This window comes from Haplochromis burtoni, unplaced genomic scaffold, assembly GCF_018398535.1.
Source record: "Haplochromis burtoni strain Fernald_Lab_line unplaced genomic scaffold, NCSU_Asbu1 Contig_2863, whole genome shotgun sequence".
Taxonomy (NCBI): domain Eukaryota; kingdom Metazoa; phylum Chordata; class Actinopteri; order Cichliformes; family Cichlidae; genus Haplochromis; species Haplochromis burtoni.
This window is the reverse complement of record NW_024585224.1, coordinates 1-9502: the sequence shown is the minus strand read 5'-3', so window position 1 is coordinate 9502 and position 9502 is coordinate 1. Positions and strand designations below refer to the sequence as shown.

General features: G+C 41.1%; 1 pseudogene; it reads right to left on the bottom strand.

Annotated features, from left to right (window-relative positions):
- Positions 1–4114: 4114 nt before the first annotated feature.
- LOC102313571 lies at positions 4115–9473 on the bottom strand (annotated as a pseudogene).
- Between the last annotated feature and the right edge of the window lie 29 nt (positions 9474–9502).

Genomic DNA, 9502 nt, shown 5'->3' with positions numbered 1-9502 from the left:
AGAGTTTCTAACTGGATTAAATTGCACAGATGGAGGATTCTTTGTACGTGTTGATGAATGTTCATCCAGGAGCTACAAACTGAGCTATGGTGTTCCACAGAGGTTAAATCTGGGACCAGCGCTTTTAACATTTACAGGCTGTAACTTTGTGATGTCATCAGGAGGCACAGAATCAGTACACATTAGTACACTGATGATACACAACTTTGTGTTGTTGTGTCTCCTGATGACACAGAGCCAGTCAGATCTCTCTGCATCTTACATATTAATTCCTGGATGGCAGCAAACTTCCTCCAACTCACTCAGGACAAAACTGAGGTTTAATCAGCAGCTCTGAAGCTCAGAGAGAAACTTCATGTCAGATCCTCAGACAGGAGACTGTTGTCTTTTATTTATCATGCTGCACATTTCTTTTTAGTTTGTTATTTTAATGTTTGTGTCTGTTTATTTTATCTTACTTTTAACCTATTTACTATTTTCATTGCACCATTTGTTTTTTCCATTTATATGATATTAAATCTATTCTTAGTGTCCTTGTTATGTTTATTGTTTCTTTTTCCATCTCCAGTGTTTCTGTATGATGAGTGAGTGTCTGATGTCTGGGTGTGGGAGTGGGGATGGAGGGCTGATGAGAGGGTGTAGTGAAGGTGATGTGTGTGTATTTTTTTCTGCTTCAGTGATCAGAGGTCTGCACGACGGAGCAGGATTTAGTCTTATCCAGGTAACTACAGGATTAACATTGGTTTTACTGTAATATTAAGATGGTTCACTTCTCATTCCCAGTTTATGCTTCAGTGGGAAATCTCTGCTGATTACTGTGATTGAAATTTTCACCAGATGTTGGTAACAACATCCAATCCACACATGAAAAGCAATCAAACCATAGATGTCCATAAATTATCTGTAAAATGTCAAAAGTATCGAGCACTTTTATTGAAATGTATTTAATCCTTTGAACATCCTTTGAGCCTTTGTTGGTGATGATTGTTTTAACGTTCCTCCTGCACGGAGAAACTTGTCTCAGGGGTGACTTTGGTCCATTCTTGGCTGTAACTCCCTCCAAGTTGAAAAACGAACACAAGGCGTTCTTGATTTACTGGCATTTATTGCACACGGGCGCCACCAATGATGCCACCAACGATGCCATGAGAACTGTACAACAACATAAAATAATCAATTTCCACCGTACATTGTTCTCATAGAGAATAAACAATAAGGTACATCATTAAACAACACAAATGCTTACAATTTGACCTTCACAAAATGCTAACATATACACGTGGTTACCATAAACTCGCTCGCTCTATCAACAAACAAACATCTTATTTTCTATCACAACATATACAAATTGCATACCTCATTGGCCGCATTAACTTGCAGGGGTTAAATGAAACGCTTCTTGTAGTGTCACTCTTTCCCATAGTCGAACACTCTGTTGCATGCGTCTACATATCTCTACCACCACCAGAGAGAGACGAAAGCATGCTGCGCTCTACCGAGTGTAGCGTGTACCAGACTATACCGTCGACCTCAAACAACAGACTAAACATTGGTTCCACCCCGGAAACATTCTGTAAACCCTTGTAAATGTATTTACACCAACAACATACATTACATCGCACATATATTAACAATAAGGTATTTCACTTATTCATTGTAACTTGAACCATAAAATTGTCTCAAATTGCATAACTGCTGCTGACGGCAGCCACATTGGCTCTTTGACTGCATTTCTTGCTGTTTTCTTGGAAATAATTGTACCGGCTCCACGTCTTTCTGTATCTCTTTGCAAGTGCTCCATGATAATTGTTTTCACTCCTCTGTCTGAAATCTTATATGAGCACCTGTTCAGGTTCAAGTGTGATTTATGTGGGAATCAGTAACTCAGAAAGTCTGTTTGACATTAAACATGTGGGTCAAACTCAGTCACTCAGTTTAAATGTTCTTCTGTTTCAGTGTTTCACAGTCTTTGTAAGTGTAGATGGACTTCATCTAAAAGCTATGGAAGCCCGTTTCCGCCACTAAGAAAAAAAAAAAGGATCCATAACTCAAAATTTCGACATATTAACTCAAAATTTTGAGAAAAGCAACTCGAAATTTCGAGTTAGCGCTGCCAATCAGTAATCTACGTGAATGACGTCATTTCCATGTTACCCGGAAGCTGAAGCCCTCAGCTACAAATGCTACAGCTAAGCTACCGGTATTACATCCAGTCGTGAATGCACAGATTGCTGAGTGTTTTCAGCCTGGCTTCACAAATGATGAAATCCCTGTGTTATTAGCTGAATCACATGGTGTTACTATCAGCAAACGTACTTTAATTTGTTGGGATCCGTTTTTGAGTGCGCGGTCCTGCGCCATATGCTTCCGGGTAACAAGAAAGCGACCTCATTCACGTATATTTTTGATTGGCAGAGCTAACTCGAAATTTTGAGAAAAGTAACTCGAAATTTCGAGAAAATAACTCGAAATTTCGAGTTATGGATACTAGCTTTTTTTTTTTTTTTTAGTGGCGGAAACGGGCTTCCATAAAAAGCAGACTGAGAGACATGAGGAAAGTTTCTCAGGTATCAGAAAGCTGCTTCCATCAGGACCCCGTGATGTGGCCTCAGAATTTCATCTTCTTTTGTTTTTGTGGCCCACATTGGCTGTGATATAGACATCAGTGTGGATTGTACGATGATGTTATGACTGATGGATGAGAAACAGGACTTATCTCTATTTAAAGTCTGTACTGTACATATTTGTAGGCTGAACGCTGTCCTCATCCACAGAGCACTGAGGTGTGAGAGAGTAACTGAGAGTCAAAGCCGTCTGCACTCTGAGAGGATGATGACTGGGGTATAACTTGTGGGTTCATTGATGCTGAAGCTCAGAGTGGGGCTCAGATGTTTCAGCACCAAAGACAGCAAGTGTCCCTTCCAGAGCCTGTCCGTCTGCCTGCAGTGAGCTCTGTTACCAGGAGACGACCGGCCTGTGGGCCACCACTGCTCACGTTGTTGTAGTGGAGTCTTAACACACAAAGAGCCGAAGTGTTAAAAACAATGAAAAGTGTGACTGCTGTCATTGTTTGTGCTTTTCATGTTTTATTTGGGATTTGAACTTTTTTGGGCCCCTTAGTACAAACTAAGCACCTTTGAGATGTGGTGAAACAGGAGAGTTACATCATGCTGTGTGATAATGTCACGTCATCATGAACCCGAACATCAGAGGAAAGTTTCCAGCACCTTGTTGAATCTGCTGTGAAGCATTAAAGCAACTCTGAAAGCAAAAACCTGGCCCACCCCAGTACTGGGAAGGTGTACCTAATAAAGTGGCCAGTGAGTGTATATTACTGTATTGAAACAGAAACTGTGAACATATTTGTTTATATATTTTTTGTTGTACTCACTGTCAGTGAAAACACGAGTGACAGGGCTTTTATTGTAAAGAGCTGAGCACTCCTGATCTTGTGTGATTTGTGTGGAGACATTAAAATTTTAGTGGCGCAGACTCAGAGTTGTTAAACCTTAATGTCAGTGGATGGCAGCACAGGCCACTTAATCTTGGCTGCATCAAATACACACCTCCCCTCCAAGTTAGTCATGTCCAGTATAATCCTCTCTATTGGAGGGGATATGAAGAGTTGAAATGCTGACTGAATATCATCAACTCGTGTGATGGCAAATCTTGTAGGACCAGGAGTCATTTTGATGATATTAGAAGATGACAGCCTGCCTTGACTTCGGTGTGGTGATAATGACCATTTTATATTACCATCATTAGATGTCCATGTCTCCTCTGTGGATGATGATTGCTGCATTCCTTGGTTTTCATTTGATGTAGAGATGGCAGCACACTCGCCCTCAGAATCCTCCTCGTCTTAAAATTGGCGTTCTGGATCATCAATAACATTGTCCTCGTCCACTGAAAGATCCTCAGTCTCTGAAACATCTTCTTCTTCATCACTATCCCAGTTGAAAAGCAGTGATAAAGCTTTTTCCGCCCTCAACCTTCTGGAGCTCATTTTTGGTGTGTTGAAATGACATGAAAACAGGGACAAGAATAGGGGAGAGAAAGTTTCTTGTACACACACCTGGGTCTGAATGTATATTAAGAGGCAGTCAAAACAAAGTACATCAAAGAGAAATGTTTATTTTGGATCTGAACAACTTTTTGCTTAAAAGTGTGCAGGTCATAAACTTTCATTAAAAAAAAGAAAAAGGATGACCACTTTGGTCAACACAAAAACTGGAATGGGTCAAATTGACCCTTAACATAATAAGAAGGTTAAATAAACACATTAAAGAGATTTTATTTGACTCCTTTTTCCACTTTAGTCTTACTTTATGAAAACTTGCTGCTGAGCACTTTACTTATAAAGCAGAGGTTAAAATGATTGTCTGAGTCTCCAGGATGTCTCTGGCTGAATGAGGACAGATGTTACAGATGTTCTCTTTATGACTCCTGAGAGAAAAACTAACCAAACGTTCCTGCAGCTTTTAGTTTGTGGCTGAAGTCGACTCATGTTTGTTCTTTGTCATCTCAGACAGGTGTGTTTGTTAGCCACAAGCTGGATCTCAGTGGTTGGACTGGTGGACGACTTCGGTGAGGAGTAGATGACATTTGGCTCTGGTAGAAACTCTGCGCACACAAACACACAGGAGGAGAATATAAGCACAAAGCAGAGCCTCTCTGTTCTCTTTAGATACAGCAAAGCATGAGGACATGTCAGTGAATCACAGTTACAACAATAATTTATTTTTTCAGGACAGGGTTACATCAAAATTAAAGTCTCTAAAATCTGTGTGTGGACACAAACGTAGCTGTAACAGTCTTTTGCATTTGATGTTTGTTAAGCTGTATGTCTGGATTTTGTTCTTTGCGCCCTCAGGTGGTGTACTTAAAGTTAGCACTTCACATTTCATCACAACAAAGATCCACATGATGCAGGCTGCATGAATGAATTTACTGATCGAGTCAGACTTATTTATTTACATCTTATTCATCATCATATTCATTCAAACTGGTTGGCTCCATTGTTTCATTGTTGATTTTGATGGAATTTCATCACAGTGTTGTCATACAGGAGAAATACTTCTCTCTTCAGCAGGATCCATGAAAACAAGCTGCTCTGTGTCACAGATGAACACCAACACTAACACACAAATTCAGCAGAAATTCACTTAATGTATGATCGTAAAATCACAAAAAAAACTCGCACCACTTTATCAAACAGGGAGTAGCCAGGCGTTAGTGACATCACTCGTTGTCTTTCAAACAAGTCTCCTGGACATACGCTCTGAAGCCTCAGGACTTGTAGTTTTCACTACTTTTTGGCACAGCAACTGCTCCTTCAAAGTTCTGCTTCGCCACTGCAATCAGCATGTTGCACAAGACAAACTGCACTGTGAAGGCTTCACAGTTTTACTTCCGCCCTCCTTCCCGAGCGTGTATGCCATTCAGCTAGTACATCTGCGAACTTTTCACACCGACTTCTGTACCACTCTGATCTGATCAGGACCCACAAAACTACAAGTAATAGATGTAACATCAGTCTGCTGGACACTGCTGGCTGCCTGGCTCCACTCGATCGTGTCTGCAGGTGAGTTAAAGCGAGAAACTGATTTTTTCTTCACACTAGAATACCACTATTACTACTCTGTAACGACACATAACACACCTTCACATCATAGTTACGAGATCAGCCAATGTCCTCCCCTTTGTGCAAACTAAGTCAGCAGCCCGCTGTCACTGTGAACAGACAACTGATTGAGTTGACTGAGTTCAGTTCAGCTATGATATAAGTCGTGTGCAGCCACTGCTTCGCTCCCCATTGGACCTGCGTTCTGCGGTTCTCTGTCTGGGGACATGCTGGACTAAAGTCCCACCCCATTTTGACTTCAGAGAATTGGAGGGGGAGCGTGGTGTCTGCTCGAAGCCTGTTCATGAAGACAAGATTAACAGGCTCAGAGCCTGTTTATCTCAGTCTGTTTCCACGTGGTTTCATAAACCCAGATCTCTATTTAAATAATTAGGAGGAATTAATTTTTTTATTAAGATGTGACTTTGTATATCTAAAATATACAGACCCGTGAGGACTTGAGTACCCCATCCCCTGACTTTGACTGTCCACAAAAAGAATACAGAAAGGCCTCACATCAGCTAATATGCAACACAATGTCATATTCTTACGTCAAACCAGCGTCGCCAAACTTAAAAAATTAGAAATTGTAATCTAAATGATAGTAAATGTAACAATAAAGGTATTTGTGTGAACTTCAAAACAATTCTTTTCTACGAGTTTGACTCGGGTAGACATCTGCAGGCTTTTCATTGGGATCAGTCACTCATAGAAAAGGCGTTTTCTAAATTTATAAAGTGGCCCATTTCCCCTAAAGTTAAAGAGACACATTTCAAGATAATTAATAATATACACTCAGTGTCTGAATTTCTAAAGAGGTTCAAATTTGAGGTGAACTTGGGCGGGTCGTGCTAGCGTTAGTACACGCCCTTGCTAGGTGACGTCGTAGTACATCAACCCGGCCCCTTGCGACAGCGGCATTGGATGGACGAACAGGTGGACGAATTAATGAAAGCAGTGCGTACAGGAGGAAAAGAAAACCCAAAACCGACTAAATTATCGATTAATATCAATACAAACGTTATTTGGATTCATCCGCCCAACACTAGCACCAGAGGCGGAGCCAGACATTGTATACACCCGGGGCTTAGCCCTAAAGGGTAATATGCGCGCGCGCGGGGGGGTTGGAAATGACAAAAAAACCTGCTGTGAAGTTGAAGATTTATTAGGCTGTGTTGTAAGCTTTAAAAAAAAAAAACTTAATATGAGGAAAAAAAATATCACATATGTAGCTTAAAAACAGTTCTTTACTTAAACAGCAAGGCAGAACAAAATTAGGGCTGTTTCAAGATACGGGGACTAAACCCCATTTCAACCACACCCAGAACTGATCCGGAATGAAAACAGTAGAATAACAGTTCAAAATCAGGACTACTTTAGGACTTAACCAACAAAGAACCAAAATCAAAACTAGATGACAGTAGCACTGAAAATCATCACAGATCTGCACTACACTGACAACACCTCTTTATTGTGGTAACATGAGATTGTATCTTCGAGGCTTGAATTTTGCAAACCTATCAATGACATTTTCAAGGTCAACATTATCCAAGTACTCCTTTTCAATAGATAATATGGCCAAATCATTCAGCCTCTCTTGTCCCATGGTTCTCCTTAGCCACATGTGGAGACGACGCAAGGCACTAAAAGAGCGCTCACAGCTGCAGCTACTGACAGGAGTGGTTAGTGCAATTCTAAAGATGACCTTCAGAGTTGGGAACATGTCCTCGTCAAGCAAGTGGAAGGCAGTTGTGATGTCGCAAATGTCCTCTTTTTCCATTTTTCTTTTCATGAAGTTTTTTGCCACAACAAGTTCTTCAGGCTTTATCATCACATGGTAGTGTGCCGCAATGGGTTTTAAGGCATCTTCGGAAAGGAATGTTGGGGAGGATGGATTGCATGCCTGAATGCCCCCCATTATTTTCTGTCCTGCCCCAGAAAATCTGTCTGCTAGCTCCTGCAACATTCGGTTCAAACAAGGAAAGAATATCTCGTACCTAAACTCTGCTGAGCTTGTGAGATTTGGTGTTGCACCACAGCTGGACTCAAGTACAAATCCTTCAAGTCTTTTCTGTTTGTGTCTTGCCCCCTGATGAATCTGGATGTTGTAGCTTCCACAAATGTCCATGGCCTTCTCAAATATTTCCTCAGCAGCAGCCTCTGTGCGCAGTTTACTTAGTGTATCAACTACCGACATCTTGTACTCCACAGCTTTGCCCATGTCTAGCCTTTCTCCCTGCAGGTAGCTGTGCAGGCCTTCAGTGGTGCCAAGCAGCTGTGAGAACATGATTAACATGTACACAGTCTTGGGTTTTGACAGCTTGGACAAGATCCCTTTAGCAATAGGAGTGTTTGTGGCTTCGAGAGTTGCTAAAACTGCAGAAATGTTGTTGAGAAGGGCTTTGATGGAATTTACTTGGCAGGCTCATCTTGTGTTAGAGAGCTGAACAAGCTCAGATGCAAACAGTCCAAGGTCCTTTTGCAGTTCCTTAAACTTTGTGTGGTTTACCAGGGAGGTGTTAAATAATGTGTAGACATTTTCCAAAAGTCCAAAGAAGTCAGAAGCAGCTGGAATAGCCTTGCATGTATGGCAAAGGACAAGGTTGAGCTCATGTGCATAGCAGTGCACATATACTGCTTCAGGGTGTCTCTGTCTGAAACGGGCCTGCACACCACCCACAGCACCACTCATGACAGATGCCCCATCATAGGATTGAGCAACACAAAGTAAGTCACTGAGCGTGTGATACTGCAACAGCTCCTCAATAGTGTCTGTAATGCACTGTGCATCAAACCTTTCTAGTTTCCGTAGACCAAGAAAACATTCTTTGACATGGCCTTTACATGACACAAAACGTACACACACTGCAAGCTGCTCCGTGTGCCCATCTCTAGCCTCATCAGCCATAACAGAGTACATCTTAGCTTCCTTCATCTCTTTAACTATATTTCCACTAATTTCATGTGAAATACTGGTTATCAACTCATTTTGTGAAAAATGAGACAGATAGGTAGCATGTGAGACAGGACTGTAATTTTTCAAAAATGGATCAAATGTTTTCAGCAGCTTCATGCACTCAAGGAAGTTCCCTTGATTATGACTGGTGGATTCCTGCTCATCGTGGCCACGGAATGGTATTCCTTGTTTTCCAAGGAAACTTGTTACAGATAAGATCCTGTGGAGATATTGTCGTCTCTCTGAAATCTCTGCTGCGCTTGCTGATCTAAGTTGCTCAACAACTTCACCTTGGTTTTTTGTGGTCTTAAAGCTGTGCCAGCAGATCATAGAAGACGAATGGCTGGAACTCTTTTCGTGCTCCCTAAAGACATTTAAAGCCCTCTTCCAATTGCAGAACCCTGAATGACTGAGGCCATCTTTTTTTAAAGTATTCTGCTTCCCAAAAATGCAACATGAAAAACAGAAAGCCAAGTTCCTCACAACAGAATACTCCAGCCATGTAAACTGTTCAAACCAATTCTTATTAAACGCCCTCTGCTGGCCTCCAAACTGGCTCAGGGGATATTGTGGGAGGACATTTTGTCTTGGACCACTTTCTAGAGTTCCTAAATCATCTCCTGCTGCTCCTTCCAGTCCTTAACGACCCACCTGCTGCTTCCTGCTGTGATGCTGTTGTGTTTTGGTTTTCTCTTGCTTTCCTGATTTCCCCTGACCTCTCTGAATGATCAGAAAGAGAATCATTACTAATTAATGATCCCTCTGTATTTGTCTTTGAGAGTCAGAAGTTTGTGCCATATTATTTTTAATTCTACCAAAGTACTCTATTTAGATTCAGAAAAGTTTATATAACTAATTAGCCTTGTTGTGCAAATAAGTTTGCATAACTTAATAAATATAGAATTTGAAAAATAACAAACCTA